Source organism: Patella vulgata, chromosome 2 (assembly GCF_932274485.2).
Source record: "Patella vulgata chromosome 2, xgPatVulg1.2, whole genome shotgun sequence".
Lineage (NCBI taxonomy): Eukaryota > Metazoa > Mollusca > Gastropoda > Patellidae > Patella > Patella vulgata.
The window spans coordinates 18,935,085-18,944,870 of record NC_065880.2 but is presented as its reverse complement, the minus strand read 5'-3'; the positions used below and the strand labels follow the sequence as shown (position 1 = coordinate 18,944,870).

The following is a 9,786-nucleotide window of genomic DNA, read 5'->3' as shown; positions in this document are numbered from 1 at the left end:
AAACAATCGGGAAAAAAGGCGTCTACAGCACCCGGTGTTCCCAGGCGGTCACCCATCCAAGTACTAACCGGGCCCGACGTTGCTTAACTTCAGTGATCGGACGAGAACTGGTGTTTTCAACGTGGTATGGCGGTAGACGAGAGAAGACGAATAAAACCCGTAGTTATTCCAAACTCAAGTCCGCCGAAAATTGGTTTCTTTTCAAAAAAACTAGGCGTCTACAGCACCCGGTGTTCCCAGGCGGTCACCCATCCAAGTACTGACCGGGCCCGACGTTGCTTAACTTCAGTGATCGGACGAGAACTGGTGTTTTCAACGTGGTGTGGCCGTAGACGAGAGAAGGCGAATAAAACCCGTAGTTATGCTTAACTCAAGTCCGCCGAAAATTGGTTTCTTTTCAAAAAACTAGGCGTCTACAGCACCCGGTGTTCCCAGGCGGTCACCCATCCAAGTACTGACCGGGCCCGACGTTGCTTAACTTCAGTGATCAGACGAGAACTGGTGTTTTCAACGTGGTGTGGCCGTAGACGAGCGAAGGTGAATAAAACCCGTAGTTATTTTTACTCAAATTCTTTCTGTATCTTTTTTCCCCCGGGGCGGAGGGGGGGGGGGAGCTAATGTTATGCTAAAGAAGACGTACAATGGCCTGAAGTGCGGAAAATTGATTTTTAGTTGAAACAATCGGGAAAAAAGGCGTCTACAGAACCCGGTGTTCCCAGGCGGTCAACCATCCAAGTACTAACCGGGCCCGACGTTGCTTAACTTCAGTGATCGGACGAGAACTGGTGTTTTCAACGTGGTATGGCCGTAGACGAGAGAAGACGAATAAAACCCGTAGTTATTCCAAACTCAAGTCCGCCGAAAATTGGTTTCTTTTCAAAAAAACTAGGCGTCTACAGCACCCGGTGTTCCCAGGCGGTCACCCATCCAAGTACTGACCGGGCCCGACGTTGCTTAACTTCAGTGATCGGACGAGAACTGGTGTTTTCAACGTGGTGTGGCCGTAGACGAGAGAAGGCGAATAAAACCCGTAGTTATGCTTAACTCAAGTCCGCCGAAAATTGGTTTCTTTTCAAAAAACTAGGCGTCTACAGCACCCGGTGTTCCCAGGCGGTCACCCATCCAAGTACTGACCGGGCCCGACGTTGCTTAACTTCAGTGATCGGACGAGAACTGGTGTTTTCAACGTGGTGTGGCCGTAGACGAGCGAAGGTGAATAAAACCCGTAGTTATTTTTACTCAAATTCTTTCTGTATCTTTTTTCCCCCGGGGCGGAGGGGGGGGGGAGCTAATGTTATGCCAAAGAAGACGTACAATGGCCTGAAGTGCGGAAAATTGATTTTTAGTTGAAACAATCGGGAAAAAAGGCGTCTACAGCACCCGGTGTTCCCAGGCGGTCACCCATCCAAGTACTAACCGGGCCCGACGTTGTTTAACTTCAGTGATCGGACGAGAACTGGTGTTTTCAACGTGGTATGGCCGTAGACGAGAGAAGACGAATAAAACCCGTAGTTATTCCAAACTCAAGTCCGCCGAAAATTGGTTTCTTTTCAAAAAAACTAGGCGTCTACAGCACCCGGTGTTCCCAGGCGGTCACCCATCCAAGTACTGACCGGGCCCGACGTTGCTTAACTTCAGTGATCGGACGAGAACTGGTGTTTTCAACGTGGTGTGGCCGTAGACGAGAGAAGGCGAATAAAACCCGTAGTTATGCTTAACTCAAGTCCGCCGAAAATTGGTTTCTTTTCAAAAAACTAGGCGTCTACAGCACCCGGTGTTCCCAGGCGGTCACCCATCCAAGTACTGACCGGGCCCGACGTTGCTTAACTTCAGTGATCGGACGAGAACTGGTGTTTTCAACGTGGTGTGGCCGTAGACGAGCGAAGGTGAATAAAACCCGTAGTTATTTTTACTCAAATTCTTTCTGTATCTTTTTTCCCCCGGGGCGGAGGGGGGGGGAGCTAATGTTATGCCAAAGAAGACGTACAATGGCCTGAAGTGCGGAAAATTGATTTTTAGTTGAAACAATCGGGAAAAAAGGCGTCTACAGCACCCGGTGTTCCCAGGCGGTCACCCATCCAAGTACTAACCGGGCCCGACGTTGCTTAACTTCAGTGATCGGACGAGAACTGGTGTTTTCAACGTGGTATGGCCGTAGACGAGAGAAGACGAATAAAACCCGTAGTTATTCCAAACTCAAGTCCGCCGAAAATTGGTTTCCTTTTCAAAAAAACTAGGCGTCTACAGCACCCGGTGTTCCCAGGCGGTCACCCATCCAAGTACTGACCGGGCCCGACGTTGCTTAACTTCAGTGATCGGACGAGAACTGGTGTTTTCAACGTGGTGTGGCCGTAGACGAGAGAAGGCGAATAAAACCCGTAGTTATGCTTAACTCAAGTCCGCCGAAAATTGGTTTCTTTTCAAAAAACTAGGCGTCTACAGCACCCGGTGTTCCCAGGCGGTCACCCATCCAAGTACTGACCGGGCCCGACGTTGCTTAACTTCAGTGATCGGACGAGAACTGGTGTTTTCAACGTGGTGTGGCCGTAGACGAGCGAAGGTGAATAAAACCCGTAGTTATTTTTACTCAAATTCTTTCTGTATCTTTTTTCCCCCGGGGCGGAGGGGGGGGGGAGCTAATGTTATGCCAAAGAAGACGTACAATGGCCTGAAGTGCGGAAAATTGATTTTTAGTTGAAACAATCGGGAAAAAAGGCGTCTACAGCACCCGGTGTTCCCAGGCGGTCACCCATCCAAGTACTAACCGGGCCCGACGTTGCTTAACTTCAGTGATCGGACGAGAACTGGTGTTTTCAACGTGGTATGGCCGTAGACGAGAGAAGACGAATAAAACCCGTAGTTATTCCAAACTCAAGTCCGCCGAAAATTGGTTTCTTTTCAAACAAACTAGGCGTCTACAGCACCCGGTGTTCCCAGGCGGTCACCCATCCAAGTACTGACCGGGCCCGACGTTGCTTAACTTCAGTGATCGGACGAGAACTGGTGTTTTCAACGTGGTGTGGCCGTAGACGAGAGAAGGCGAATAAAACCCGTAGTTATGCTTAACTCAAGTCCGCCGAAAATTGGTTTCTTTTCAAAAAACTAGGCGTCTACAGCACCCGGTGTTCCCAGGCGGTCACCCATCCAAGTACTGACCGGGCCCGACGTTGCTTAACTTCAGTGATCGGACGAGAACTGGTGTTTTCAACGTGGTGTGGCCGTAGACGAGCGAAGGTGAATAAAACCCGTAGTTATTTTTACTCAAATTCTTTCTGTATCTTTTTTCCCCCGGGGCGGAGGGGGGGGGGGAGCTAATGTTATGCCAAAGAAGACGTACAATGGCCTGAAGTGCGGAAAATTGATTTTTAGTTGAAACAATCGGGAAAAAAGGCGTCTACAGCACCCGGTGTTCCCAGGCGGTCACCCATCCAAGTACTAACCGGGCCCGACGTTGCTTAACTTCAGTGATCGGACGAGAACTGGTGTTTTCAACGTGGTATGGCCGTAGACGAGAGAAGACGAATAAAACCCGTAGTTATTCCAAACTCAAGTCCGCCGAAAATTGGTTTCTTTTCAAAAAAACTAGGCGTCTACAGCACCCGGTGTTCCCAGGCGGTCACCCATCCAAGTACTGACCGGGCCCGACGTTGCTTAACTTCAGTGATCGGACGAGAACTGGTGTTTTCAACGTGGTGTGGCCGTAGACGAGAGAAGGCGAATAAAACCCGTAGTTATGCTTAACTCAAGTCCGCCGAAAATTGGTTTCTTTTCAAAAAACTAGGCGTCTACAGCACCCGGTGTTCCCAGGCGGTCACCCATCCAAGTACTGACCGGGCCCGACGTTGCTTAACTTCAGTGATCGGACGAGAACTGGTGTTTTCAACGTGGTGTGGCCGTAGACGAGCGAAGGTGAATAAAACCCGTAGTTATTTTTACTCAAATTCTTTCTGTATCTTTTTTCCCCCGGGGCGGAGGGGGGGGGGAGCTAATGTTATGCCAAAGAAGACGTACAATGGCCTGAAGTGCGGAAAATTGATTTTTAGTTGAAACAATCGGGAAAAAAGGCGTCTACAGCACCCGGTGTTCCCAGGCGGTCACCCATCCAAGTACTAACCGGGCCCGACGTTGCTTAACTTCAGTGATCGGACGAGAACTGGTGTTTTCAACGTGGTATGGCCGTAGACGAGAGAAGACGAATAAAACCCGTAGTTATTCCAAACTCAAGTCCGCCGAAAATTGGTTTCTTTTCAAAAAAACTAGGCGTCTACAGCACCCGGTGTTCCCAGGCGGTCACCCATCCAAGTACTGACCGGGCCCGACGTTGCTTAACTTCAGTGATCGGACGAGAACTGGTGTTTTCAACGTGGTGTGGCCGTAGACGAGAGAAGGCGAATAAAACCCGTAGTTATGCTTAACTCAAGTCCGCCGAAAATTGGTTTCTTTTCAAAAAACTAGGCGTCTACAGCACCCGGTGTTCCCAGGCGGTCACCCATCCAAGTACTGACCGGGCCCGACGTTGCTTAACTTCAGTGATCGGACGAGAACTGGTGTTTTCAACGTGGTGTGGCCGTAGACGAGCGAAGGTGAATAAAACCCGTAGTTATTTTTACTCAAATTCTTTCTGTATCTTTTTTCCCTCGGGGCGGAGGGGGGGGGAGCTAATGTTATGCCAAAGAAGACGTACAATGGCCTGAAGTGCGGAAAATTGATTTTTAGTTGAAACAATCGGGAAAAAAGGCGTCTACAGCACCCGGTGTTCCCAGGCGGTCACCCATCCAAGTACTAACCGGGCCCGACGTTGCTTAACTTCAGTGATCGGACGAGAACTGGTGTTTTCAACGTGGTATGGCCGTAGACGAGAGAAGACGAATAAAACCCGTAGTTATTCCAAACTCAAGTCCGCCGAAAATTGGTTTCTTTTCAAAAAAACTAGGCGTCTACAGCACCCGGTGTTCCCAGGCGGTCACCCATCCAAGTACTGACCGGGCCCGACGTTGCTTAACTTCAGTGATCGGACGAGAACTGGTGTTTTCAACGTGGTGTGGCCGTAGACGAGAGAAGGCGAATAAAACCCGTAGTTATGCTTAACTCAAGTCCGCCGAAAATTGGTTTCTTTTCAAAAAACTAGGCGTCTACAGCACCCGGTGTTCCCAGGCGGTCACCCATCCAAGTACTGACCGGGCCCGACGTTGCTTAACTTCAGTGATCGGACGAGAACTGGTGTTTTCAACGTGGTGTGGCCGTAGACGAGCGAAGGTGAATAAAACCCGTAGTTATTTTTACTCAAATTCTTTCTGTATCTTTTTTCCCCCGGGGCGGAGGGGGGGGGGAGCTAATGTTATGCCAAAGAAGACGTACAATGGCCTGAAGTGCGGAAAATTGATTTTTAGTTGAAACAATCGGGAAAAAAGGCGTCTACAGCACCCGGTGTTCCCAGGCGGTCACCCATCCAAGTACTAACCGGGCCCGACGTTGCTTAACTTCAGTGATCGGACGAGAACTGGTGTTTTCAACGTGGTATGGCCGTAGACGAGAGAAGACGAATAAAACCCGTAGTTATTCCAAACTCAAGTCCGCCGAAAATTGGTTTCTTTTCAAAAAAACTAGGCGTCTACAGCACCCGGTGTTCCCAGGCGGTCACCCATCCAAGTACTGACCGGGCCCGACGTTGCTTAACTTCAGTGATCGGACGAGAACTGGTGTTTTCAACGTGGTGTGGCCGTAGACGAGAGAAGGCGAATAAAACCCGTAGTTATGCTTAACTCAAGTCCGCCGAAAATTGGTTTCTTTTCAAAAAACTAGGCGTCTACAGCACCCGGTGTTCCCAGGCGGTCACCCATCCAAGTACTGACCGGGCCCGACGTTGCTTAACTTCAGTGATCGGACGAGAACTGGTGTTTTCAACGTGGTGTGGCCGTAGACGAGCGAAGGTGAATAAAACCCGTAGTTATTTTTACTCAAATTCTTTCTGTATCTTTTTTCCCCCGGGGCGGAGGGGGGGGGGGGGCTAATGTTATGCCAAAGAAGACGTACAATGGCCTGAAGTGCGGAAAATTGATTTTTAGTTGAAACAATCGGGAAAAAAGGCGTCTACAGCACCCGGTGTTCCCAGGCGGTCACCCATCCAAGTACTAACCGGGCCCGACGTTGCTTAACTTCAGTGATCGGACGAGAACTGGTGTTTTCAACGTGGTATGGCCGTAGACGAGAGAAGACGAATAAAACCCGTAGTTATTCCAAACTCAAGTCCGCCGAAAATTGGTTTCTTTTCAAAAAAACTAGGCGTCTACAGCACCCGGTGTTCCCAGGCGGTCACCCATCCAAGTACTGACCGGGCCCGACGTTGCTTAACTTCAGTGATCGGACGAGAACTGGTGTTTTCAACGTGGTGTGGCCGTAGACGAGAGAAGGCGAATAAAACCCGTAGTTATGCTTAACTCAAGTCCGCCGAAAATTGGTTTCTTTTCAAAAAACTAGGCGTCTACAGCACCCGGTGTTCCCAGGCGGTCACCCATCCAAGTACTGACCGGGCCCGACGTTGCTTAACTTCAGTGATCGGACGAGAACTGGTGTTTTCAACGTGGTGTGGCCGTAGACGAGCGAAGGTGAATAAAACCCGTAGTTATTTTTACTCAAATTCTTTCTGTATCTTTTTTCCCCCGGGGCGGAGGGGGGGGGGGAGCTAATGTTATGCCAAAGAAGACGTACAATGGCCTGAAGTGCGGAAAATTGATTTTTAGTTGAAACAATCGGGAAAAAAGGCGTCTACAGCACCCGGTGTTCCCAGGCGGTCACCCATCCAAGTACTAACCGGGCCCGACGTTGCTTAACTTCAGTGATCGGACGAGAACTGGTGTTTTCAACGTGGTATGGCCGTAGACGAGAGAAGACGAATAAAACCCGTAGTTATTCCAAACTCAAGTCCGCCGAAAATTGGTTTCTTTTCAAAAAAACTAGGCGTCTACAGCACCCGGTGTTCCCAGGCGGTCACCCATCCAAGTACTGACCGGGCCCGACGTTGCTTAACTTCAGTGATCGGACGAGAACTGGTGTTTTCAACGTGGTGTGGCCGTAGACGAGAGAAGGCGAATAAAACCCGTAGTTATGCTTAACTCAAGTCCGCCGAAAATTGGTTTCTTTTCAAAAAACTAGGCGTCTACAGCACCCGGTGTTCCCAGGCGGTCACCCATCCAAGTACTGACCGGGCCCGACGTTGCTTAACTTCAGTGATCGGACGAGAACTGGTGTTTTCAACGTGGTGTGGCCGTAGACGAGCGAAGGTGAATAAAACCCGTAGTTATTTTTACTCAAATTCTTTCTGTATCTTTTTTCCCCCGGGGCGGAGGGGGGGGGGAGCTAATGTTATGCCAAAGAAGACGTACAATGGCCTGAAGTGCGGAAAATTGATTTTTAGTTGAAACAATCGGGAAAAAAGGCGTCTACAGCACCCGGTGTTCCCAGGCGGTCACCCATCCAAGTACTAACCGGGCCCGACGTTGCTTAACTTCAGTGATCGGACGAGAACTGGTGTTTTCAACGTGGTATGGCCGTAGACGAGAGAAGACGAATAAAACCCGTAGTTATTCCAAACTCAAGTCCGCCGAAAATTGGTTTCTTTTCAAAAAAACTAGGCGTCTACAGCACCCGGTGTTCCCAGGCGGTCACCCATCCAAGTACTGACCGGGCCCGACGTTGCTTAACTTCAGTGATCGGACGAGAACTGGTGTTTTCAACGTGGTGTGGCCGTAGACGAGAGAAGGCGAATAAAACCCGTAGTTATGCTTAACTCAAGTCCGCCGAAAATTGGTTTCTTTTAAAAAAACTAGGCGTCTACAGCACCCGGTGTTCCCAGGCGGTCACCCATCCAAGTACTGACCGGGCCCGACGTTGCTTAACTTCAGTGATCGGACGAGAACTGGTGTTTTCAACGTGGTGTGGCCGTAGACGAGCGAAGGTGAATAAAACCCGTAGTTATTTTTACTCAAATTCTTTCTGTATCTTTTTTCCCCCGGGGCGGAGGGGGGGGGGGAGCTAATGTTATGCCAAAGAAGACGTACAATGGCCTGAAGTGCGGAAAATTGATTTTTAGTTGAAACAATCGGGAAAAAAGGCGTCTACAGCACCCGGTGTTCCCAGGCGGTCACCCATCCAAGTACTAACCGGGCCCGACGTTGCTTAACTTCAGTGATCGGACGAGAACTGGTGTTTTCAACGTGGTATGGCCGTAGACGAGAGAAGACGAATAAAACCCGTAGTTATTCCAAACTCAAGTCCGCCGAAAATTGGTTTCTTTTCAAAAAAACTAGGCGTCTACAGCACCCGGTGTTCCCAGGCGGTCACCCATCCAAGTACTGACCGGGCCCGACGTTGCTTAACTTCAGTGATCGGACGAGAACTGGTGTTTTCAACGTGGTGTGGCCGTAGACGAGAGAAGGCGAATAAAACCCGTAGTTATGCTTAACTCAAGTCCGCCGAAAATTGGTTTCTTTTCAAAAAACTAGGCGTCTACAGCACCCGGTGTTCCCAGGCGGTCACCCATCCAAGTACTGACCGGGCCCGACGTTGCTTAACTTCAGTGATCGGACGAGAACTGGTGTTTTCAACGTGGTGTGGCCGTAGACGAGCGAAGGTGAATAAAACCCGTAGTTATTTTTACTCAAATTCTTTCTGTATCTTTTTTCCCCCGGGGCGGAGGGGGGGGGGAGCTAATGTTATGCCAAAGAAGACGTACAATGGCCTGAAGTGCGGAAAATTGATTTTTAGTTGAAACAATCGGGAAAAAAGGCGTCTACAGCACCCGGTGTTCCCAGGCGGTCACCCATCCAAGTACTAACCGGGCCCGACGTTGCTTAACTTCAGTGATCGGACGAGAACTGGTGTTTTCAACGTGGTATGGCCGTAGACGAGAGAAGACGAATAAAACCCGTAGTTATTCCAAACTCAAGTCCGCCGAAAATTGGTTTCTTTTCAAAAAAACTAGGCGTCTACAGCACCCGGTGTTCCCAGGCGGTCACCCATCCAAGTACTGACCGGGCCCGACGTTGCTTAACTTCAGTGATCGGACGAGAACTGGTGTTTTCAACGTGGTGTGGCCGTAGACGAGAGAAGGCGAATAAAACCCGTAGTTATGCTTAACTCAAGTCCGCCGAAAATTGGTTTCTTTTCAAAAAACTAGGCGTCTACAGCACCCGGTGTTCCCAGGCGGTCACCCATCCAAGTACTGACCGGGCCCGACGTTGCTTAACTTCAGTGATCGGACGAGAACTGGTGTTTTCAACGTGGTGTGGCCGTAGACGAGCGAAGGTGAATAAAACCCGTAGTTATTTTTACTCAAATTCTTTCTGTATCTTTTTTCCCCCGGGGCGGAGGGGGGGGGGGAGCTAATGTTATGCCAAAGAAGACGTACAATGGCCTGAAGTGCGGAAAATTGATTTTTAGTTGAAACAATCGGGAAAAAAGGCGTCTACAGCACCCGGTGTTCCCAGGCGGTCACCCATCCAAGTACTAACCGGGCCCGACGTTGCTTAACTTCAGTGATCGGACGAGAACTGGTGTTTTCAACGTGGTATGGCCGTAGACGAGAGAAGACGAATAAAACCCGTAGTTATTCCAAACTCAAGTCCGCCGAAAATTGGTTTCTTTTCAAAAAAACTAGGCGTCTACAGCACCCGGTGTTCCCAGGCGGTCACCCATCCAAGTACTGACCGGGCCCGACGTTGCTTAACTTCAGTGATCGGACGAGAACTGGTGTTTTCAACGTGGTGTGGCCGTAGACGAGAGAAGGCG

The 9,786-nt window shown here is 49.8% G+C and overlaps 44 non-coding genes across 44 annotated transcripts; all 44 read right to left on the bottom strand.

Moving 5' to 3' along the window:
• Positions 1-19: 19 nt before the first annotated feature.
• On the bottom strand, positions 20-138 carry LOC130011569 (5S ribosomal RNA). The gene has a single exon (XR_008786876.1). It is a non-coding gene; the product is annotated as a 5S ribosomal RNA (ribosomal RNA).
• A 77-nt stretch (positions 139-215) lies between these two features.
• LOC130011500 (5S ribosomal RNA) lies at positions 216-334 on the bottom strand. Its single transcript, XR_008786807.1, has one exon. It is a non-coding gene; the product is annotated as a 5S ribosomal RNA (ribosomal RNA).
• Positions 335-410: 76 nt separating this feature from the next.
• Positions 411-529, bottom strand: LOC130011574 (5S ribosomal RNA). The gene has a single exon (XR_008786882.1). It is a non-coding gene; the product is annotated as a 5S ribosomal RNA (ribosomal RNA).
• Positions 530-694: 165 nt separating this feature from the next.
• Positions 695-813, bottom strand: LOC130011609 (5S ribosomal RNA). The gene has a single exon (XR_008786916.1). It is a non-coding gene; the product is annotated as a 5S ribosomal RNA (ribosomal RNA).
• Positions 814-890: 77 nt separating this feature from the next.
• On the bottom strand, positions 891-1,009 carry LOC130011499 (5S ribosomal RNA). Its single transcript, XR_008786806.1, has one exon. It is a non-coding gene; the product is annotated as a 5S ribosomal RNA (ribosomal RNA).
• A 76-nt stretch (positions 1,010-1,085) lies between these two features.
• Positions 1,086-1,204, bottom strand: LOC130011498 (5S ribosomal RNA). The gene has a single exon (XR_008786805.1). It is a non-coding gene; the product is annotated as a 5S ribosomal RNA (ribosomal RNA).
• Positions 1,205-1,368: 164 nt separating this feature from the next.
• LOC130011893 (5S ribosomal RNA) lies at positions 1,369-1,487 on the bottom strand. Its single transcript, XR_008787207.1, has one exon. It is a non-coding gene; the product is annotated as a 5S ribosomal RNA (ribosomal RNA).
• Positions 1,488-1,564: 77 nt separating this feature from the next.
• On the bottom strand, positions 1,565-1,683 carry LOC130011497 (5S ribosomal RNA). Its single transcript, XR_008786804.1, has one exon. It is a non-coding gene; the product is annotated as a 5S ribosomal RNA (ribosomal RNA).
• Positions 1,684-1,759: 76 nt separating this feature from the next.
• Positions 1,760-1,878, bottom strand: LOC130011495 (5S ribosomal RNA). Its single transcript, XR_008786802.1, has one exon. It is a non-coding gene; the product is annotated as a 5S ribosomal RNA (ribosomal RNA).
• A 163-nt stretch (positions 1,879-2,041) lies between these two features.
• Positions 2,042-2,160, bottom strand: LOC130011860 (5S ribosomal RNA). Its single transcript, XR_008787172.1, has one exon. It is a non-coding gene; the product is annotated as a 5S ribosomal RNA (ribosomal RNA).
• A 78-nt stretch (positions 2,161-2,238) lies between these two features.
• On the bottom strand, positions 2,239-2,357 carry LOC130011494 (5S ribosomal RNA). Its single transcript, XR_008786801.1, has one exon. It is a non-coding gene; the product is annotated as a 5S ribosomal RNA (ribosomal RNA).
• A 76-nt stretch (positions 2,358-2,433) lies between these two features.
• Positions 2,434-2,552, bottom strand: LOC130011493 (5S ribosomal RNA). Its single transcript, XR_008786800.1, has one exon. It is a non-coding gene; the product is annotated as a 5S ribosomal RNA (ribosomal RNA).
• Positions 2,553-2,716: 164 nt separating this feature from the next.
• Positions 2,717-2,835, bottom strand: LOC130011859 (5S ribosomal RNA). Its single transcript, XR_008787171.1, has one exon. It is a non-coding gene; the product is annotated as a 5S ribosomal RNA (ribosomal RNA).
• A 77-nt stretch (positions 2,836-2,912) lies between these two features.
• LOC130011492 (5S ribosomal RNA) lies at positions 2,913-3,031 on the bottom strand. The gene has a single exon (XR_008786799.1). It is a non-coding gene; the product is annotated as a 5S ribosomal RNA (ribosomal RNA).
• Positions 3,032-3,107: 76 nt separating this feature from the next.
• LOC130011491 (5S ribosomal RNA) lies at positions 3,108-3,226 on the bottom strand. The gene has a single exon (XR_008786798.1). It is a non-coding gene; the product is annotated as a 5S ribosomal RNA (ribosomal RNA).
• A 165-nt stretch (positions 3,227-3,391) lies between these two features.
• LOC130011858 (5S ribosomal RNA) lies at positions 3,392-3,510 on the bottom strand. Its single transcript, XR_008787170.1, has one exon. It is a non-coding gene; the product is annotated as a 5S ribosomal RNA (ribosomal RNA).
• A 77-nt stretch (positions 3,511-3,587) lies between these two features.
• On the bottom strand, positions 3,588-3,706 carry LOC130011490 (5S ribosomal RNA). Its single transcript, XR_008786797.1, has one exon. It is a non-coding gene; the product is annotated as a 5S ribosomal RNA (ribosomal RNA).
• Positions 3,707-3,782: 76 nt separating this feature from the next.
• On the bottom strand, positions 3,783-3,901 carry LOC130011489 (5S ribosomal RNA). The gene has a single exon (XR_008786796.1). It is a non-coding gene; the product is annotated as a 5S ribosomal RNA (ribosomal RNA).
• A 164-nt stretch (positions 3,902-4,065) lies between these two features.
• On the bottom strand, positions 4,066-4,184 carry LOC130011857 (5S ribosomal RNA). The gene has a single exon (XR_008787169.1). It is a non-coding gene; the product is annotated as a 5S ribosomal RNA (ribosomal RNA).
• A 77-nt stretch (positions 4,185-4,261) lies between these two features.
• On the bottom strand, positions 4,262-4,380 carry LOC130011488 (5S ribosomal RNA). Its single transcript, XR_008786795.1, has one exon. It is a non-coding gene; the product is annotated as a 5S ribosomal RNA (ribosomal RNA).
• Positions 4,381-4,456: 76 nt separating this feature from the next.
• Positions 4,457-4,575, bottom strand: LOC130011487 (5S ribosomal RNA). Its single transcript, XR_008786794.1, has one exon. It is a non-coding gene; the product is annotated as a 5S ribosomal RNA (ribosomal RNA).
• Positions 4,576-4,738: 163 nt separating this feature from the next.
• Positions 4,739-4,857, bottom strand: LOC130011856 (5S ribosomal RNA). Its single transcript, XR_008787167.1, has one exon. It is a non-coding gene; the product is annotated as a 5S ribosomal RNA (ribosomal RNA).
• Positions 4,858-4,934: 77 nt separating this feature from the next.
• LOC130011486 (5S ribosomal RNA) lies at positions 4,935-5,053 on the bottom strand. Its single transcript, XR_008786793.1, has one exon. It is a non-coding gene; the product is annotated as a 5S ribosomal RNA (ribosomal RNA).
• Positions 5,054-5,129: 76 nt separating this feature from the next.
• Positions 5,130-5,248, bottom strand: LOC130011484 (5S ribosomal RNA). Its single transcript, XR_008786791.1, has one exon. It is a non-coding gene; the product is annotated as a 5S ribosomal RNA (ribosomal RNA).
• Positions 5,249-5,412: 164 nt separating this feature from the next.
• Positions 5,413-5,531, bottom strand: LOC130011855 (5S ribosomal RNA). The gene has a single exon (XR_008787166.1). It is a non-coding gene; the product is annotated as a 5S ribosomal RNA (ribosomal RNA).
• A 77-nt stretch (positions 5,532-5,608) lies between these two features.
• LOC130011483 (5S ribosomal RNA) lies at positions 5,609-5,727 on the bottom strand. Its single transcript, XR_008786790.1, has one exon. It is a non-coding gene; the product is annotated as a 5S ribosomal RNA (ribosomal RNA).
• Positions 5,728-5,803: 76 nt separating this feature from the next.
• LOC130011482 (5S ribosomal RNA) lies at positions 5,804-5,922 on the bottom strand. The gene has a single exon (XR_008786789.1). It is a non-coding gene; the product is annotated as a 5S ribosomal RNA (ribosomal RNA).
• Positions 5,923-6,087: 165 nt separating this feature from the next.
• Positions 6,088-6,206, bottom strand: LOC130011854 (5S ribosomal RNA). Its single transcript, XR_008787165.1, has one exon. It is a non-coding gene; the product is annotated as a 5S ribosomal RNA (ribosomal RNA).
• Positions 6,207-6,283: 77 nt separating this feature from the next.
• On the bottom strand, positions 6,284-6,402 carry LOC130011481 (5S ribosomal RNA). Its single transcript, XR_008786788.1, has one exon. It is a non-coding gene; the product is annotated as a 5S ribosomal RNA (ribosomal RNA).
• Positions 6,403-6,478: 76 nt separating this feature from the next.
• On the bottom strand, positions 6,479-6,597 carry LOC130011480 (5S ribosomal RNA). The gene has a single exon (XR_008786787.1). It is a non-coding gene; the product is annotated as a 5S ribosomal RNA (ribosomal RNA).
• Positions 6,598-6,762: 165 nt separating this feature from the next.
• On the bottom strand, positions 6,763-6,881 carry LOC130011852 (5S ribosomal RNA). Its single transcript, XR_008787163.1, has one exon. It is a non-coding gene; the product is annotated as a 5S ribosomal RNA (ribosomal RNA).
• A 77-nt stretch (positions 6,882-6,958) lies between these two features.
• Positions 6,959-7,077, bottom strand: LOC130011479 (5S ribosomal RNA). The gene has a single exon (XR_008786786.1). It is a non-coding gene; the product is annotated as a 5S ribosomal RNA (ribosomal RNA).
• Positions 7,078-7,153: 76 nt separating this feature from the next.
• LOC130011478 (5S ribosomal RNA) lies at positions 7,154-7,272 on the bottom strand. Its single transcript, XR_008786785.1, has one exon. It is a non-coding gene; the product is annotated as a 5S ribosomal RNA (ribosomal RNA).
• Positions 7,273-7,436: 164 nt separating this feature from the next.
• LOC130011851 (5S ribosomal RNA) lies at positions 7,437-7,555 on the bottom strand. The gene has a single exon (XR_008787161.1). It is a non-coding gene; the product is annotated as a 5S ribosomal RNA (ribosomal RNA).
• A 77-nt stretch (positions 7,556-7,632) lies between these two features.
• LOC130011477 (5S ribosomal RNA) lies at positions 7,633-7,751 on the bottom strand. The gene has a single exon (XR_008786784.1). It is a non-coding gene; the product is annotated as a 5S ribosomal RNA (ribosomal RNA).
• Positions 7,752-7,827: 76 nt separating this feature from the next.
• On the bottom strand, positions 7,828-7,946 carry LOC130011476 (5S ribosomal RNA). The gene has a single exon (XR_008786783.1). It is a non-coding gene; the product is annotated as a 5S ribosomal RNA (ribosomal RNA).
• A 165-nt stretch (positions 7,947-8,111) lies between these two features.
• Positions 8,112-8,230, bottom strand: LOC130011850 (5S ribosomal RNA). The gene has a single exon (XR_008787160.1). It is a non-coding gene; the product is annotated as a 5S ribosomal RNA (ribosomal RNA).
• A 77-nt stretch (positions 8,231-8,307) lies between these two features.
• LOC130011475 (5S ribosomal RNA) lies at positions 8,308-8,426 on the bottom strand. Its single transcript, XR_008786782.1, has one exon. It is a non-coding gene; the product is annotated as a 5S ribosomal RNA (ribosomal RNA).
• A 76-nt stretch (positions 8,427-8,502) lies between these two features.
• On the bottom strand, positions 8,503-8,621 carry LOC130011473 (5S ribosomal RNA). Its single transcript, XR_008786780.1, has one exon. It is a non-coding gene; the product is annotated as a 5S ribosomal RNA (ribosomal RNA).
• A 164-nt stretch (positions 8,622-8,785) lies between these two features.
• LOC130011849 (5S ribosomal RNA) lies at positions 8,786-8,904 on the bottom strand. The gene has a single exon (XR_008787159.1). It is a non-coding gene; the product is annotated as a 5S ribosomal RNA (ribosomal RNA).
• Positions 8,905-8,981: 77 nt separating this feature from the next.
• Positions 8,982-9,100, bottom strand: LOC130011472 (5S ribosomal RNA). The gene has a single exon (XR_008786779.1). It is a non-coding gene; the product is annotated as a 5S ribosomal RNA (ribosomal RNA).
• A 76-nt stretch (positions 9,101-9,176) lies between these two features.
• Positions 9,177-9,295, bottom strand: LOC130011471 (5S ribosomal RNA). The gene has a single exon (XR_008786778.1). It is a non-coding gene; the product is annotated as a 5S ribosomal RNA (ribosomal RNA).
• Positions 9,296-9,460: 165 nt separating this feature from the next.
• On the bottom strand, positions 9,461-9,579 carry LOC130011848 (5S ribosomal RNA). Its single transcript, XR_008787158.1, has one exon. It is a non-coding gene; the product is annotated as a 5S ribosomal RNA (ribosomal RNA).
• A 77-nt stretch (positions 9,580-9,656) lies between these two features.
• LOC130011470 (5S ribosomal RNA) lies at positions 9,657-9,775 on the bottom strand. Its single transcript, XR_008786777.1, has one exon. It is a non-coding gene; the product is annotated as a 5S ribosomal RNA (ribosomal RNA).
• Positions 9,776-9,786: the final 11 nt, after the last annotated feature.